The sequence below is a fragment of the Coptis chinensis genome, chromosome 4 (genome assembly GCF_015680905.1).
Source record: "Coptis chinensis isolate HL-2020 chromosome 4, ASM1568090v1, whole genome shotgun sequence".
Taxonomy (NCBI): domain Eukaryota; kingdom Viridiplantae; phylum Streptophyta; class Magnoliopsida; order Ranunculales; family Ranunculaceae; genus Coptis; species Coptis chinensis.
Genome location: NC_141459.1, coordinates 12,933,316 through 12,940,592, shown reverse-complemented (window position 1 = coordinate 12,940,592; position 7,277 = coordinate 12,933,316). Strand labels below are relative to the sequence as shown.

Below are 7,277 nucleotides of genomic sequence, written 5' to 3'. Positions count from 1 at the left end.
CGACTTCTCAAACAACTATCTAACACCAGGCAACTTCTTCGCAACACCAAAATACGGATACCCAGGACCTCTACCACTAGGATTGGGAATATCAACAATATTCCCATCCAAATCAGTCATCTTCACAGAATGCCTAGTATAATTCTGACCACCCAAGTCAATAATCCAACGCTCCCAATGCCTAGTATAATTTGGGTCGGGTCGGATTTGGGTCAAACCCAACCCGATTCCCTGTCCTAAATTGGGGGCTATATGGGGTGCTAAAGGCAAATATAGCACCCCAACCACAAAAATGTCATTCTAATGGGGATGCTAAAAGGGTCTTAAATTTTGAAGGAGTCAAAAACCTAACCAAAGTTAAGAACTTCGTTAGCAGCTGCTTTAATAAGTTTGGGAGACGGACGGCATTGTTTCTGCCATCCGTGTATTAAATTTCGACGGACAGTAGAAACTGTGTCGTCCGTCTAAAAAATTTCAACTAAGTTAGAAAATAATGAATGGACGGCAGAAACTATGTCATCCGTATCATTTAGCACTTCAAAATAGAAAACGCGGTTGGATTGGTTTTTTTATTTTGGTATGCCAAATTTGGTTAGGCAAGCTAAAAGGCCTATGTGGCACCTTTTAGCAGCTCTCCATTCGACTTGCTCTTATACGCCCCCGGAAGCGTTGAGTAATGCATATATCTAAATCTAAACTACTTTAATGTCGGGACTCATCTCCTGTTTTTTAGTAGATTGACGATATTACCCTTTGATACTTTAAGCAAAACGCACAACGTGCGTGCATCAATCTAGTAAGTAGTATATACATGGGAAGCACTAGTGGCGGAGCCAGAAATTTATTCCAGGGTGAGCACTATAAGTCTTCAATAGAAACTCATTTAAACACACACACATTTTTCTTATTTTTCTGTTAGTATAATATTTTTAGTCCATCGTTTTATGTTTATTTATTTGATTTTTATTACTACTTTTATGCAAACAAACAATTTTTACTTTATAATTTCAATTTTTAAAAATCAAAATCTATTATAGTTTTGGAAATGAAATTTTCAAATTTGAATTACAAAGCTTAGCTCATTATATTGTTTATTTTGTTAATTGATTTAATTTTCAATGATAAGGTGCATCTAATTGTCTATTCTCTTCTTTGCCATTTTTTTTTTCTCCCTGTATAAAAGGTAAATGAAATGTCATATGGCTTTTGATGGTTTGAGGAGCATGCATGCTTACATATCTATCTAATAAAAATGTTTGGTGTGGGGCCCACAGATCCCCCATTCGACAGTTACAAATATTTCTCACAAGTTATGACATGGCAAATTCAAAGTCTTATAGGGTATGTGCAGTTTAAAATGTTAATTTGAAAGAATACTAGATCATTGTTGATTTAGTCAACATTAAATCATGGCTGTTTTGTGGGCTGGACTTTTATCATTTGGCTTATTAGGATTCTTTTGGGCCTAATTTGAAACAATGCTATATACTTACCTTTAATGGTGAGACCTAAAACACCAAATATTTTTGAGCAAACCAACACCAAACAACTTTAGTGGAAACATCAAAGAGTGAGCACCAAATGTGCCTCGAGGTGTTTCCAAAACCGCGCCAAATAAAGCCCAACACAGTCGCTGCTTTCGAAACACCGCAAGAGAAAAGCCCACAATAAAGGCTTGTTTTTGTTCAAAAATGAGAAAGTGTTTTTGCCCACGCGGTGTTGGAAAAACCGTGAGGTTTCGTACATTTGGTTAAGCACCAAAGCAAACACCAAATTCCAGCCGATTTGGTGTTTTGTTTGATGTTTTTTTGGTTTGGTATTAAAGAGATCTCGCTATTAAAGATGGAAAACACCAAATTTTCAAGAATTTGAAAATTTGGTGTTTGGTGCTCAAGAGGTCTCACAATTATAGATGCTCTTATATAATATAACAAGCTTACAATAGCAATACCAAATGACTATCTTTCTCTTCGGTTGAAATACCTGTACAACCCATGTCCGCTGGTTAGAGACTAACTAATAAACTGAGAAACGAATAAACGAAGACTGATCAAGCAAAAGTAAAACAACTCATCACACAATAAGGTCCCAAAGTTTTCAACTTCCCAGGCTGTATTCATGCAAGATCTAATTAATTAGCTATTGAATCTTTAAATAGAATGTTTTTTTTTTAACAATAGCTATGGGTTAGGTAGACCCCTACCTGCATTCCTTAATCAAAATCTTACATAGATTGTTCCTTTTATATCCTCAATGACTTTAGACAATTGTTCATATAGAGGGGGTATAAAATACAAAATCTTTAAATAGAATGTAGTAACATAATATCCCATCCTCGTCATCACGATACCCATAATAACTCGCGTCAATCCTTTTAAAAATATCATACCTAGACCTCCTCTTCCTCAACTCAGGCGGCTTCTCAAACAACTCTCTAACACCGGGAAACTTCTTCGCAGCACCAAAATACCGATACCCAGGACCTCTACCACTAGGATTGGGAACATCAACAATATTCCCATCCAAATTTGTCATCTTCGTAGAATGCCTAGTATAATTCTGACCCCCAAGTCAATAATCCAATGCTCCCAATGCCCTTTCTCTCTAATAAGTTTATTAATCTCGTCATTAAGGTCGCGAAGTCGATGCTGCTCAATGCCCAACTAATAAGTTTATTATCGTTTTGAATGTCGTTTTGAATGCGTGACTTTCCGACCAATTTCACGCATTATCTTCTGCCTCCATTTATCAGCATCGGAAAGATCACGGCATTCGAAATCGAGAAAAGGGCGGCGTTCTTTAGGTTTCTTATTCTCTTCATTCTTTGCTGTTATGTATCTATTTAACATAGATTGTGCTTTCTCTTCGTTTCGTGCCATCTTTGATTAGTTTCTAAACAACGTCTCCAATTAACCCTAAAATTAGAATTATTGTGATTCAATAAATAATCTTATAAACAAAAAGTGGCGAGAGAGAGAGAGAGGTGTGTCTTACTTGCGTCTATGAAGCTCTAGTGTGGTCTGTTGATTAAAACGCTCTTTATACCACGTTTATTGTTTTCAGTTACTTATTTTCTTAAGTCCGAGGTCCACAGTCCAAAGACCCAAGTCCAAAGTCCAAATTCCAACGTCCGTATAATCGTACATTTTAGTCAAGTTACCTTACTCACGTGGGTTTGGTAGGATAGGTCATGTACGGGATCGTCCAAACCTTAGGACTCGGAAAATGTTCACAACTGGAATTACAACTCTTGGTGAGTAGGATTTTAGGTTTTTTAGTTGGTTTTAATTAAATTAACGGTAATGCAAATAATGTAAATTACTACGGTGATTATATGTAGGTAAACAAAAATAGAGAAATAGGGAGAGTTAATCATACTCATGCGAGGAATCATTTTTAACGGTTTATATTACCACATCACTACATCTCTAATTCGTCTCGTGTTCGGAGACGACGTCGAGTATTGATTCCTAGCGCATGCCCACATCTCTGAGAAGCATCACACTAGCATAAGGAGTTGAACTAATATTTCATCTCTGGAATATCATTTCAGCTCCTGGCTCGATTTCACATCAGCTGGACAAATTGGAGAGTCATGCGACGACACCATTAGTCGTCGTCGCGAGACATTTTGAGTCGCGCTACCGAGGCTGATGCGAGCATCAACACTCCAAATTTGTACAGTCTCAGTCATTTTGGGATCGGATGTCTAATCTATGCCTAATTCCTAAGTAGCGATTCTAGAATATTAATGAGTCAATCCGGATTCTCACACGAGCAGCATAACCCTCCCCCTGAGGGGGGGGATTAGCTCATGGTCATTAAAGGAATAATAAAACTTGCTGTAGACATTAAGTAAATAAATCCAGGACAGGAATTAAACTAGAAAAGAAATGACTGTTATTAAGGGTAAAATGACTTACAGTATTTAAGCTTGCTTTGGAATGAAAATGACGGAATGTAAGTGTTGAATTAAAACTAACTACTGCTAAGCAGAAGCTAGAGCATAAAATGTTGAAGGAAGAATAATGAAGGCTACCCCCTCATTTATATAGGCGGAAGACCCTTTATGTGAAATCCAAACATTTAATCAGGTTTGTATGTTAGCTAATTGAAACGTTCAAAACTTTGAGAATCAAAGTTTTGTTTTACCTGTTTTAAATTTTGTCCTTTAGCTTTATAAGGTTTTGTCTTTATATGTTTTAGTTTTGTCTTTTAGCCCAATTCAATTCAAACATTGAATTGGTACGTGTCTTTCTCATTGCAAGGTGGCACAAATTTGTGACCATTACTTGCCACCTGCCTATGCTGACTCATCATACCTTTTGGGCCCTGCAGAGTGGGTCCACTTAGTATGTTCAGTGGCGGCGCCAAATTTGGCGTTTTTACAACTTTCGTCTTTCGTGGCGTTTTGCATGTCAATCGTCGCTCGGCGGTTCACTAGCCAACGTCGACACCCCGATTTATCCGATTTGAGCTTCGGAAGTTTGCTGCTTCTTTATATGTGGACCCATTCTGCACTGGTTTTGTTCTTTTAGAAACTTCGGCTCTAATTAGGCTCTGTTAGGCTTCACTGGGGTTGAGTGGGAAACTTCAAATATTCTAGTATTCCCGTACTTCATGCATGTTTTATCATTCTATTCATTTTAAATGCGGAAACCTGCAAAAGTACGAAAATATAATTATTACATGATTATTAAACACATAATCAATCAAAATGCTATGTGTCTCGGGGTTTAATATTACAGTTTTGGGTGCTTATCATCTGTGAAGCTTGAAACAACTATCTATTCCCAACTGGTCAATTCGTTGGTGTGAGGATGAAGATGTAATAGAGATTTTTTGACCGAATATCGGTGTGATATATACCGTCATTGTTGATACTTTTCTTCTCCGGATGTGAAAAGCCAAGTATGTAGATGTCGTAAACCCTTATAGAGTTTCGGGCCCAGCCCACAGTGAAAATTCAAAGCGCTTGAAAGCAAGTCCAATAAGGGTAGGGCAGGGAACGGGTCGGGTTTGGGTCGGATATGACTATATCCGAATCCGAATCCGAATAGTTTCATAATATCCGAACCCGAACCCGATTAAAACCGAAATTTAATATCCGAATCCGACCCGAACCCAACTAACCCGATCGGATAAGACTTAAAATTTAAAAAAATCCCAAAATATATATCCGAACCCGAATTCGACAGACCCGAACCCAAATCCAACCGAATAAGTAAACGGATTAAAAAATAGACCCAAACCCGAACTATTCGGATTCGGGTCGGGTTGGATTTGGGTCCAACCCGACCAAATTCCCTACCCTAAATTGGGGGCTATATGGGGTGCTAAAGGCAAATATAGCACCCCAACCACAAAAATGTCATTCTAATGGGGCTGCTAAAAGGGTCTTAAATTTTGAAGGAGTCAAAAACCTAACCAAAGTTAAGAACTTCGTTAGCGGCTGCTTTAATAAGTTCGGGAGACGGACGGTATTGTTTCTGCCGTCCGTGTGTTAAATTTCGACGGACGGTAGAAACTGTGTCATCCATCTAAAAAAATTTCAACTAAGTTAGAAAATAATGGATGGACGGCAGAAACTATGTCGTCCGTATCATTTAGCACTTCAAAACAGAAAACGCGGTTGGATTGGTTTTTTGATTTTGGGGTGCCAAATTTGGTTGGACAAGCTAAAAGGCCTATGTGGCACCTTTTAGTAGCCCAATTTAGCAACTCTCCATTGGACTTGCTCTTATACGCCCCCAGAAGCGTTAAGTAATGCATATATCTAAATCTAAACTACTTTAATGTCCGGGACTCATCTCCTGTTTTTTAGTAGATTGACAATATTACCTCTTTGATGCTTTAAGCAAAACGCACAACGTGCGTGCATCATTCTAGTAAGCAGTATATATATGGGAAGCACTAGTGGCGGATACATAAATTTATTCCAGGGTGAGCACTATAATTTTTCAATAGAAACTCAATTAAACACACACACATTTTTCTTGTTTTTCTCTTAGTATAATATTTTTAATCTTTTTTTGCAAGCAAAATGTGAATATATTAATATTAATATAAGGTTACATGATGAGACATCATTAACATGTTACAGAATAGGATCCCACCATATTGCAAAATGAGTGAACATACTCTAACTAAATCTAAAGTACACCTGATCAGGACTCTCGATTTTGGGTACAAAAGATGGTCGTGATCACTCCATTCCGATGCATCTGCTAAATCCAAAGTTGCCCCATGCTTTGTTGCCGAGTTAGCACTATAGTTAGCTTCTCTCCAACTATGTGTTATCCTTTAGGATATCAAGTTTTGAGTGGCTCTTTCCTATCTAGTCTTCAGTTTCCATGAAATGTGACCATTTGCGAAAGGATGAGCAATCGATTGGGAGTCAGTTTCTATCCATATTACCCTCCAGCCATGCGTAATTGCTATCTCTGCTGCTAATACAATCGCAATGCTTTCTGCCTCATAATTGGTGACCACCCCGAGACCTTGTGACAGAATACCAAGTAAGTTGGATAGGTAATCTCTGAATGTTAAACCAGCGCCTCCTCTTCCCGGATTTCCAAGTGAACATCATCGCAATTGATTTTAATTTCTCCTTGTTCAGGCGGGTACCAGCTGACTTGTTGAATTGCACTGAGCGGCTTTGGCTTGCATTCGATATCTAAAGAGTGTAGAATATCAAGTTCGGCAGCAGTGTTGTACATGTGGCTCTTAAACAGACACCCAGTGACTTGAATGCCCTTCCTTACCTGGTTCCTTATGTGTCCGGAGCTGAATCTTGTGTCATTGTATCTTTGACAATTTCTCATCTTCCAAATGGCTACTAGCATGCTTAGAACTGCCGCAGTCCACAACAACTATCTCGATCAAAGGACTTGCAAGTCTTTTTGCTTTGATAAGTTCCTTTATGTCTACCTCTCCTATTACTAATTGCGGATTCAAATGAAATAATTGAAGAATCCATTCCCAAAGTGCTTGAGTGGTGGGATAGCTCCATAACAAATGGTCGTAACTCTCCTCCTCTTCTTTGCATCCATCACACCTGGAAACAATCGGAATGCATTTACTTTTCACCTTATCATCCGTCGGGATGATTCTTTGCAAGATTTTCCATGCTATTCCAGCTGTCCTGGGGTGCACATAGCTGTTCCAAATGATTGTTCCCCACCAAACAGCTACCCCCTTCTCTCTGATGGTGAGGAAGGCATAGGACAGTGAGAATTTGCCTTCCTTATCCGGTTTCCAAATTCTACTATCCTCAA

At 38.5% G+C, this 7,277-nt stretch overlaps 1 pseudogene; it reads right to left on the bottom strand.

The window, feature by feature from the left end:
* Positions 1–2,271: 2,271 nt before the first annotated feature.
* On the bottom strand, positions 2,272–2,909 carry LOC147501978 (uncharacterized; annotated as a pseudogene).
* Positions 2,910–7,277: the final 4,368 nt, after the last annotated feature.